Source organism: Tympanuchus pallidicinctus, unplaced genomic scaffold, assembly GCF_026119805.1.
Source record: "Tympanuchus pallidicinctus isolate F22 unplaced genomic scaffold, pur_lepc_1.0 scaffold3, whole genome shotgun sequence".
NCBI classification, from domain to species: domain Eukaryota; kingdom Metazoa; phylum Chordata; class Aves; order Galliformes; family Phasianidae; genus Tympanuchus; species Tympanuchus pallidicinctus.
Genome location: NW_026294747.1, coordinates 63,766,737 through 63,777,213, shown reverse-complemented (window position 1 = coordinate 63,777,213; position 10,477 = coordinate 63,766,737). Strand labels below are relative to the sequence as shown.

The 10,477-nt window shown below is 46.3% G+C and overlaps 1 long non-coding RNA gene across 3 annotated transcripts; it reads right to left on the bottom strand.

Moving 5' to 3' along the window:
- Positions 1-337: 337 nt before the first annotated feature.
- LOC128086103 (uncharacterized) lies at positions 338-10,106 on the bottom strand. Of its 3 annotated transcripts, XR_008209239.1 has the most exons (9): positions 9,953-10,106; positions 9,637-9,726; positions 8,960-9,075; positions 7,908-7,970; positions 7,341-7,549; positions 5,971-6,165; positions 3,471-3,634; positions 2,015-2,725; positions 338-1,278 (listed from the first exon to the last, which is right to left on the bottom strand). It is a non-coding gene; the product is annotated as an uncharacterized LOC128086103 (long non-coding RNA). The 3 variants fall into 3 exon arrangements; XR_008209240.1 differs by lacking the exons at positions 338-1,278; positions 3,471-3,634; positions 5,971-6,165 and adding an exon at positions 3,661-3,780 and having other exon boundaries at positions 1,676-2,725; positions 9,953-10,105; XR_008209238.1 differs by lacking the exons at positions 338-1,278; positions 5,971-6,165 and having other exon boundaries at positions 1,676-2,725; positions 9,953-10,100.
- Between the last annotated feature and the right edge of the window lie 371 nt (positions 10,107-10,477).

The window sequence follows — 10,477 nt, the reverse complement described above, 5'->3', positions numbered from 1 at the left end:
GTCGCCATCCCTGGCAGTGTTCAAGAGGTGCCTGGAGGAGGAGCTGCGAGATACGGTTTAGTTTGTGGCAGCAGTGGTAATGAGAGGATGGTTGGACTGGATGATCTTGCAGGTCGTTTCCAACCTTGTGATTCTATGACCTCCAGGGATGGGGCACACACAGCTCTCTGGGCAGCAGTGCCGGGGCCTCACTGTCCTTTAGTGAAGAGTTTCCTCCTAACATCCAATCAACCTACCTTCTTTTAGTTTAAAGCTGTTACCTGTGGTCCTATTACTTTCACGTAGTCTCTTTAGGTACTGGAAACATGCTGCAAGGTCTCCCTGGAGTAATGATCACATCACATTGCTTGTTTTCTTCTCATAAAAACCATAAAATCACCAAGGTTAGAAAAGACTTACAGGATCATCCAGTCCAACCATCTGTTGGTTCTTTTTTCAATGCAGTTCTGAATCTATCTACCTACTTCAAGTGTTCATAGATGTAGCAGCACTTTGGTGCTGTTCTTTGCTAAGGAGGTCCAAATGGATCTTCTAGTGGTAGTTAATTTCCAGCACCAAGCCCCTTCCAATGAGAGGAGTCTGCCTCTGTGGCTGAGGAGTTCAGATATGGGCTCTCCACCTATGCTCCATGACAGCACAGCTGTCTCCCTGTTCTCTGACTCTTCAATTCTGCAGGAAATCAAAATGCTTGAAGTGGCTGCATGACTGTTTTAAACTGGTCACTGGTGCTGAGTTGAAGAGTTTCTTGCTTCCGTGCTGGTACCAAAAGCAGCCCAGACTCTAGACCAGTTTCAAAAAGCGTATTGTTTCTTCAAAGTACTACAGACAACACAGTGCCCTCTGAAGTCTCACTGTACTTCTGGATCTCTGTTGTGTCGGTGAAAATGAGGAAGATAAAATACTCCAGTCGTAGAAGCTTTCAGACCAATAGCACTTCTGAGGCTGTGCTCAGGCAGCCTAAGAACTCATAGCAACAGCTTCAGCACCAAAGTGAAAATGCAGGATCCAATCAGTGCTCATACACAACCTCCAAATATCTGCTTGCACTTGTGTCCACAGGAACACTGAAAGAGGCAGATCCCTACTTTAGTGTTGCCAAACTTCACATAGACTGGCTCTTACATTTGCATCTCCAATGGCAGATGCTCCCATTGGGCTCTTCTCTGGCCTTCATCACATATCTTTCTTGAGAGAAAAATAATCTATCTCTCTTTCCTTGTGCTGCACTGCTGTGTGTGCAGGTCTTCTCCTGCCCTTGGGGTGAGGACTTCTTCCCTGCTGCAAATGAAAGAGGAACAGTGAGATATTTCCTGATGCTGAAGAGTAAAGGTCTGGTCACAAAGCTGGACGCAAATAGCCTTGGCATGCAGTATTAAAGAAAAAGATGTGCATGTGGCTCATCTACCCCCCCCAGATGAGAAGCAAAAAGAAGGGGAGACCTGACAGGCCCAGTACTTCTCTTGGACTTGGGAAACCTGGTTTTCCAGTAAGATGTGGGCTTGTATTTCCAACCCACGCTCAGTCCTGGGGGATTAAGTGGGGAGGTTCTTCCACAGTGTGGCAATGAAAGGTGCGACTCCTGATTAAAGGAGGAACTTCTGGGATTTAAGTTCCATCACTGCCTCAAATGATCAGATAATCTTTAGAAGTTCCTTCCAGCCCCTACAATTCTGTGATGCATTCTTAAACAAAGTAGCTGTAATCCAGGCCCCTCAATAGCATGACTGAAAGCAGAAGCCTTCTTCAGCAAAACTTTCCACTCGTGTCAAAGGAAGACTAAGAACTTTGGTACCACACCTTGGAATTAAAACCTGAAATGGAGATGTTTCATTCTTCACTGAATATTGCCTAACAACTAAATTTGAGCCTCCAGAAAGTACCTTTATTCAGGAGGATGCATAAGGAAGGCAAAAAAAAAAACCAAACCAACCAACCCACCCTTGCATATGCAACCAGTGATTACATTCACTTCCTTCTCTTCCTCCTGTACTTACAGAGCACTTTCTTTCCTTACCCATCCCCAAGAAAAGCAGCCCAGTCAGATGTAAGTCTGACACGTGCTTGATGTGTCACAGGATCCAGATCTTCATCTGTCCCCATTCTAAAAGGCAGATACACCCAAAAAGCAAAATCCAAGGACCAGTCCCTGCGTTTACTTGGTACCTCCAGTGTGGATGCACTCAAGCATGATAGGAAGTCAGCTGGTTTTACTTCTACCTCATGCACAGACTGGGAACTGAGCACCAGCCCTGGCTTCCTTCTGTCCCTCTGAATCAGGTAGTGTTTAGCCCACCAGAGGCTTTCAGAGATCACCCATGCATGCTGTGGGGTACCAGGGCTGGCAGGGAAGGCTGCTGTGAAGGACAAGCTCTCTCTGCCCTGCTGACTCGATAGGGCTGATGGGAGAAAGCAGCATTTAAATATCTATCATTTCCAAGCAGCTGCTATACCTGGTGTTACATACAACCAGTCTTTTAGCACAATGATACCCTCAAGCTGTGGTTGGACATAGTCATGGGAGTCCAGGCCTTGTTGGTTTCCAACCCCTCCTAATGTTCTAAGTGTTCACAGGCCTCTGGCTGATGTGTCTGCTGCACTCAGGGGATGTCACAGCTGGCTACTCTCCCACTTGGGAGAGAGTGGCACTGTTCAGTGCCCAAGGGCTGTGGATATCTGCTCCTTTTATGCCCTGTGGTTCTGGAACCCTCAGCTGGATGCAATCGCCCTGCAAAAAGAACCAAAGTGATAGGATCCATTCAGCAGTGCTCTGTATGTTCTTCCCAGCAAGGATCTTCCTTAACAGCAAAGAAACCAGCTCAATTTTCAGGTAAAGAACCTGGTGCATTACAGCCTCACTTACCTCTGTCAATTATCAACCCCTTCTGTTAAACCCTCTACCCAGAATTAGTGTCTGAATGCAGAGACACAAAGGCTGAGGCTTCCCTCCCAAGCTCACACTGCAGACAGTGGATGAAAACAGAGGTGCTTTTTGGGTACAGTTCACTTGCCTTGCTTAGGACTAGGCAAGATGAAGCCTACTTTTATTTCCAGTGACTGATGGAAACTAGGATGACTAGCTTAGCTGCACACCTCTGCATTTGGCTGGATAAACCTTGCTTCCCCAAGAATCTCTCCCATTAACTATATATAAAGACAAAGCTGGCAAGCAGGGGGACAGGGTGCAAACATGTAGCCCAGTATGGGAACAATGGCTAAGCAGATAGAGAGGGTATTTATGAGCCCCCACCACTTGCAGAGAGTCAGAGAAGTCACAGAGAAGTTTAATCAAGCACATCCTGAGGTGAGCACTACTTTTGGTCTCTTTGGTCACTTCTGAGTTCTTCAAGAAGCTGCTCTGTGCTCAAGGAAATGAGTGTATGATAGTGATGGGATGTGGCTGTTAACAGGAAGAAATACTGATGAAACAGAACACACAGACCAACTGCAGGGAGGGTGCGCACAGCACCAACCTCCTTGGGGACTGCAGCAGACTGTGAACATCAGATCTTCATACACAACGATGAGAAACCAGCCTGACTGCTGGCAAAGTGATTAAAGAGCTGTTTTGACAGCAGTGTCCGCACAGCAGATTGATCTCCGGTCCCTGAAATTCTCTGCTTTGCTGCACTGTTCACTGTAAGACACACAAAGAAAACTTACAGTGCCATCATCATCCGGACCTTCTTTAATCACGTTAAACTTTCTGTTGTCCTTTGGGTGGTTGCTAATACCAGCACTGTATAACCAGGTGCCTTCATTGCTGAGAACATTGTAATCCACCTTGAGAACAAACAAAGAAAACAGTAAGATGGGCTGGGCTGGCCCTTGGTGAAGCTTCTCCCCACATCCACCCCTGCCTCAAGTGGAGAAGTCCTTGCATGGGAAGCAGGGTGGCTTAAACCCAACATCAGCTTTCCAGCTGTAGGGCAATCCAAACCTATCTTGGAAGGGGTGTAGCAGCAATAGCAAACAGGATGTGAGATCCTTGTGCATTCCTAGGAAAGGTGACTGCAGTGAGAAAGCACAGAGCTGGCAGCAGGAAGTTTGCAGGCACATCACGAAACAGGGTCAGTGCTGTTCTCTCTCTTCACTGCAACAACAAAGCCTCAAAACAATGTTTCCAAAATCTCAGCCACCCCTCAAAACAGGGAGCTTGCCACCCTCAGATGGCAGAAGGCTTTTCCATCAGGCAGATGGCATTTCCTTAGGGCCTGACCCCACAAATTAAATCATAGCTGAGATGTTCTCTGCTCAGGGCACCGGCAGCATCTGGCCTTTTCCTTGGTTTCAGTGAGTTGTAGAGAGCTTGCTTCAGTGTCCCTGCTTGGCGTGGATGACAAACACTCTCTTCTTCAAAGGCACATACAAACCCTCTGTGGGCATGTGGTGAAAGAACCAAATATGGAAAATGCATTGGCTTCCTTTTTATTTGGCAAGTGAACTCAGTTTAAGTTCTGTGATAGTCTCCACCATTCTCTATCTGTTCTCCTCCATCAAACCGATGTCTTCCTTACGCTAGCTGGAGATCCCAGCAGGTTAAAGAAACAGCTCTCCAATGACATACGAACGTGACACAAAATGAAAGGAAGAGACAGAAGGACACAAGGATCAGTCTGTGCTTCCCAAATAGAGTGCCAAATTCTGCTTCCAGCAAAGCTTCTAATGTTCATGCCTGTATGAATAAAGGTAAGGTACCCAGGGAGCAACTTTACAGTGCAAGATCTTCCAGATCTCCTTCATGTGAAGAACAGGACCTACAATCTCCCTTGAATCTGACTCCAAATCTCCCATTCAAGGAAGGCAAGGCTGCCTGCCTGTCAGAGCAATGCCTTGATTGCTGACTCCCAGCTCTTAATCACTGTTAGCTTTGAGTAAGAGGCTTGCCTTGACAGTGCTCAGGCTGGCCTCACGACAGCATGAAGTCACCTCTGGAACCACAGCTGATAGGTGCCATCAAAAGCCAAGCATTATGAACTATTCAAAATGGCCCTAGTGACTCACTCTACACATCTGGCACACACATGTTTGTGCACCTCAGCAGTGCTGCACCTTTCTTCTGGACAGCCAACATGCGTCACACACACAAGGCACTCAAGCTAGAGGAGCTGGATCATCAATACTGACATGCAGCACCTGCTGGGCAATTCCTTGCTATGGAGCACAGGGCATGCAAGGCATCTGAATCTGCACAATAAATGTTCTAAAGTAAACATTCCCCACCATGGATTTTAGCTAGCATATGAAGAACAGTGCTGCTGATCTTCTGAAAGTCTCTTGTGCCACGTGCTGGGTTTTGTTGCTGTTACTTGGAAAACCATTCCTGCACAGACCTACCAGCCCTGCTTTCTAAAGGATGCTGGATGAGCGCTGATCACACTGTGTTATTCTATGAGCCCACCACTGCTCACAGCATGGGTGTGTGTCACAGCAAGGGTAACAACACCCCAGGTCTCTGCTGCCAAAGCCATTTCAGAGCCTCCCTCCAAGAAGTTCAAAAAAGTTACTTTAATAACAATGGTTCATTTAATTGCATGTAGGATGGCTTTCTTTGTAGCTCCAGTCACTCCAGTGAGTGAAAAGTTTCCTGAATACCAGTGGCTTCTTGTATCCAACAGACAAAATCTTCCAATGTAAAGCTTGTAATAGTATCGTGTCTTCTTCAATCTGCACTCCTCAGTCTGGTGAGGAAGACTTGCAGATTCACCTCCTCAGCCCATTTTCACAACTCAGTTTGGTGCTGATGGTATCTCCATCGCATCAGCAGAGATTACGGCAGTCAAGAAAAGAAACCTAGCACTGCACTCCCACCCATGCTTCTGAACTGGGCACTGTCAGCCTGCATACACCTTCCTGGAAAGAAGCTTTTGGGGCCAAGACCAAGGGAGCAGCCCAGCTATTAAGTGAGGCTTTGGCTGCTGAGTGGCATACTGGAAACTGGTGCTGCAGCTGGCAGGGAGGGCTGTGACTCACCAGAACACAGGAAGATGCCTCCAGCCTGGGTGGAGCAGCCTGGAAGCTGAGGCAGCTTTTGTCCATGCTAGCCTGTTCTTGATTAGATGACTTCCCCAGTCCAGAGTGATCCATGAAAAGATGTGCCAACACTGGCTTCAGTGGCCAGAACACATTTTTTATGTTTTATTTCTGGGTTCTCCTCCTTCCCAGCCTCTGGGTGAGCAAATTGGAGCATTATTAACAGAATTTATGTTTGAAAGTTGTCTCAATTGTGACAGATTTAAAAAAAAAAAAAAATGATAGGAGAAGGTTTGGAATTATTATTATTACTGCAAACTTCCCTTTGGTTACATGAGCATGGGAGGTACATGTAACACAAGCACTATACCCATGCACTTATATTAACCTGAAAATCACTGATGATAGCCTGTGCTCTTATCAGGCAGAGCTATCATCCCATCCATCTCTCAGGGCAGAGAGCAGAAACAACTCCAGGCACAGCAGGTTCAATCTCACCACAGGTACTCAAACTTCTCAGCTCTCACCCTCCAGTCCAGACCCAGATGAGAAAGACCTAACATTCAGATCACAGGGCTAAGAAAAAAAATATGGTTGAGAGGTGACTAACAGCTGAGAAGGATGAATTGGACAAAACTGAGGGTTTGTGCCTGGAAAGCAAAGATTTTTGTGTATTGGTAAGGAAAAGATTTATCGTGGCTGTGTGTGAAGGACAGAGGGCATCTAGAAGTGTTGTATGCTTAGATGTGGGTAGGTAAATCACATGGAGAACAGCTTAGCCAACACAGATGCTAGCTGCAGGGTTTCCTGACCATATGGAGTAGGTATCTGTTGCTATGCTGAGAGTTCAGGCCCCATTTCATGTGTAGGCACCCTGAATCCCACATTTCACTGAATCCCACTCTGGTTCCTATGCGGTGTGCAGCAGAAAGAATATCCAGTCTTGGGATTCACTCTGCTGGTTCAGTTCCTGCTCTGTCCCAGACTTTCTAGTGAACTTGGGCAAGCCCTGATGCCTGGATTCTCTTATTTCCCCCACTGCAAGACTGTCCCTTTTCTCACCAAACACAGAGATCCATACAAAGCTCTCAATGAGAAAATCCTTCTGCCATACTTCAGGGGCACACATCAAAGGCAATCCCACCTAACAGTTCAAACACAGCCCTAAAACACAAGGCCGGTCAGGTACAGTGCCTGATTTAGGGATTTGTTACCACAGCACCCATCAACACCATAAGCTGTATTTACAAAGAGCATTTTCACATAGCTTTCCCATCATCCCATTTCTTGCCCTGAGCCTACCTAGCTTGCACATAGATGACTACTGTGAGAGCAAACTTTGCATGAATCACTTGCAGAGCTTTTCTTACCTCTAGTGCAAGGGCAGTATTTCAGGAAGCCTCTTTCTGATCCCTCCTCACTGGGACATAATTCTGCACAGAGCAGGGTGAGGACCTGATTCAGCTTCACGCTTCTGTAGGAGCCATTATGTCAGCACATTCCTGGGAGCAGCAACTTCTGCAAGGGACTTCCAGGCACCTTTCAAAAGTCGTCTAACTCATGAGATCAAGTGCTGGTTCTGCAGAAAAGAGACTGTTTTATATAATATAATACAAAAGTGACTTTTATATAGCAGCCCTTCTTGTACAGTGATGGCAGCTTAGCTGCAGAGACCTGCTTCATCTGTCTGGTAAACGGGAAATACTCTGCTCACAGCTGGTGTTTCTGCTTACAAGATCTTTCTCAAAATCCTGACTGCAAAAGAGGACACTGCCCCAGTATGCTAAAAAATTCATGTTGAGATTCTATGAGATCCTCAGTGCAGCCAGCAAGTCCTGTGCTTCTCTGTGCAATTGATTCTAGTGCCTGGGACCTCGACAGCTTATTTTTACAGTTATTTATCACTTTAAAATACTTAGATCACTATGATAACCCACCTGCAGGCAGCAGAAAAAACAAGTGTGTTGTCCTCTCTCAAAACCTCCTTTCTTCTTAATTCACTTTGAAGAAGGAAAAAAAGACAATTGTACACATGAACAGCATAAAGAGGTCAATATTCATAGAACAGTTCAGGTCAGAAGGGACCTTTAAGATCATGTAGTTCCAACTCCCTGCTAGAGGCAGGGACACCTCCCTCTAGACCAGGCTGCTCACAGCCCCATCCAGCCTGGCCTTGAATTCTTCTGAGAGGGGACATCCACAGACTCATTGGGAACCTGTTCACTGTCTCACCACCCTCATAGTAAAGAATTTCTTCCTAATATCTAGTCTAAATCTAAAAGTATTAAAAGCATTTCCCCTTGTCCTGTAACATTATTGTATATCTAATTTGAACTGTAATTGAAAGTAAGTATTTTGGTGAGAATTACTGGCCATTTTCTGCCTGTTCTCCACAAACCAGCATGCTGTTTGACACATTGCAAGTGTAATAAACAGGTATGAAAACACAGTTCCACATTTACACAGTCTGTTTTGGATCTCTTTCTAAAGTCTAGCACTAAGCCAGGCTCTAACATGAAGCTGCTTCTCCATAATGGCTCCTTGCTGAAGTCACAGAATCGTAGAATGGTCTGGGTTGAAAAGGACCACGATGCTCATCCAGTTCCAACCCCCTGCTGTGTGCAGGGTCACCAACCAGCAGACCAGGCTGCCCACAGCCACATCCAGGCTGGCCTTGAATGCCTGCAGGCATGGGGCATCCACAGCCTCCTTGGGCAACCTGTGCCAGTGCCTCACCACCCTCTGGGGGAAAAACTTCCTCCTAATATCCAACCTAAACCTCCTCTGTCTCACTTTAAAACCATTCTCCCTTGGTCCCATCATTATCCACGTGAGTGACCTCGCAGGGTTTTGGCCACATTGCCTCAGTGCCAGCTACCTACCTAGCACATCCTCAGTTCCCAGTTCACTACCATCATTGTGATCTATCCCATCCCAAACTCTGTCCCCCACACTGCTATACAAGGGGATTCCTGGATCAGTTCTTTACCTATGCCAAAGCTCCAGTTCACCGTGTCTGGATGCACAAGCAAGCTGAAGGCCAACCCAGAGGCAGCTTCACGGACCTCAGCTGTCCCTCAGCAGTGCAGAATCCTTCAGTACAGCCTGCAGACAAGTGAGCAGAGCAGAGGAGTGAAAAAGAGCAAAGGTCACAAGGCTAATATGCAATCTCTTCCCCTTTTCTGAGCTGAGCAAGTGCAGGCCATTTGCAGGACTGCAGCCAGAGGTCCTTCTGACGCTGCTGTTGGTGTGAGTTGCAATGGTAGCTGAGCTACCATTAATGTAAGCCACGCTTACATCATTGGCATGAGAAACCTTCCAGCTTTTATTTGCAAATCATTCTCCTTCCTTCTCATCTAGCCCACTGTAACAGTACAGAGCGGGCTGGTGCTGATTTCCAGAGATGAGCCTTACAAATTATGATTCACAATTTCGCCTTAATAATAACGACAACTAACATTAACAGCCTTTACTTATAAAGTGCCCAAAGCCTCTGGATGTCAGAGGCAGACTGATCAGCCTGCAGTGCACCCCAGAGGAACCAGACAGCAAGCACAGGAAAAACAAATATTAAGAAGAAAAGTAAACAAATCACTCCCTTCTACGTGCGAGATAGCAGTTTCCTTTCCAGAGGAAACAAGCCACAGTGATCATGCAGGGTCATACCACAGCATGCTCAGATTTGCTGCTCTCTCTTTTCTATACTTCTGTACTTGGCTGAAGACGTATCAAGGTGAGAGGCAGTGGAGCACCAGCCTGAAAGCAGAAGGAAAATGTCTTGACTGCAGCACAGGACTGACAGCATGATGCATCCACAGAGGGAGACGAAGGGCAGTTGTGCTCAGCTTGCGGTTATGCCGCTCCCCAAACAGCTTAAGTTGAATATAGTCAATGAATATTAAGATGCTATCACTACAAAATAAACAAGAGAATCTGGCAAAGCAGATTATGATAACAAAAAGAGAACAGATAGAAAGCTTACCCCTATCCTGGGCTCATTTACAAAACTGCAGCAGAGCAGATCTCCAAAAGAGATCCTTCCCCACTCTTAAATAGGCCTTCCAGCAGCACAGCTGAATTGCCTTCACCTGTGCTCCTCTGGCTGGCTCATGGCTTGCTTCAGGTGATCAATCAGAGGTTCAGGCGTGACTCAGCAGTTCCCATACAAGTTGTATGACATTTTTGCAATTGTGCATGAAAATGAGAGTGAAAATTCTCCCCTTCAGTGTATGACTGTTACAGGAGTCCCAAAGCTACAGAGACAAATCATTTTAGAGAAGTTTGACTACTTTTGCCTGACGGACTCAGTTAGACAAGCCTTAGTGCAGAAATAACAAACCCAGAAATACGTCTCAAATGTGAAGCTCAGCATTATCTGCCATAGCTGTTCCACAATGCTCTTTCTATTACAAACCCATTTATCATATGCCCAGGGCTCTCATTTGAGGAGCCACAGCAGGCAAGTGCTGAAAATCCCAGACAGGGCAGGAAAACTGGGACTCAACCC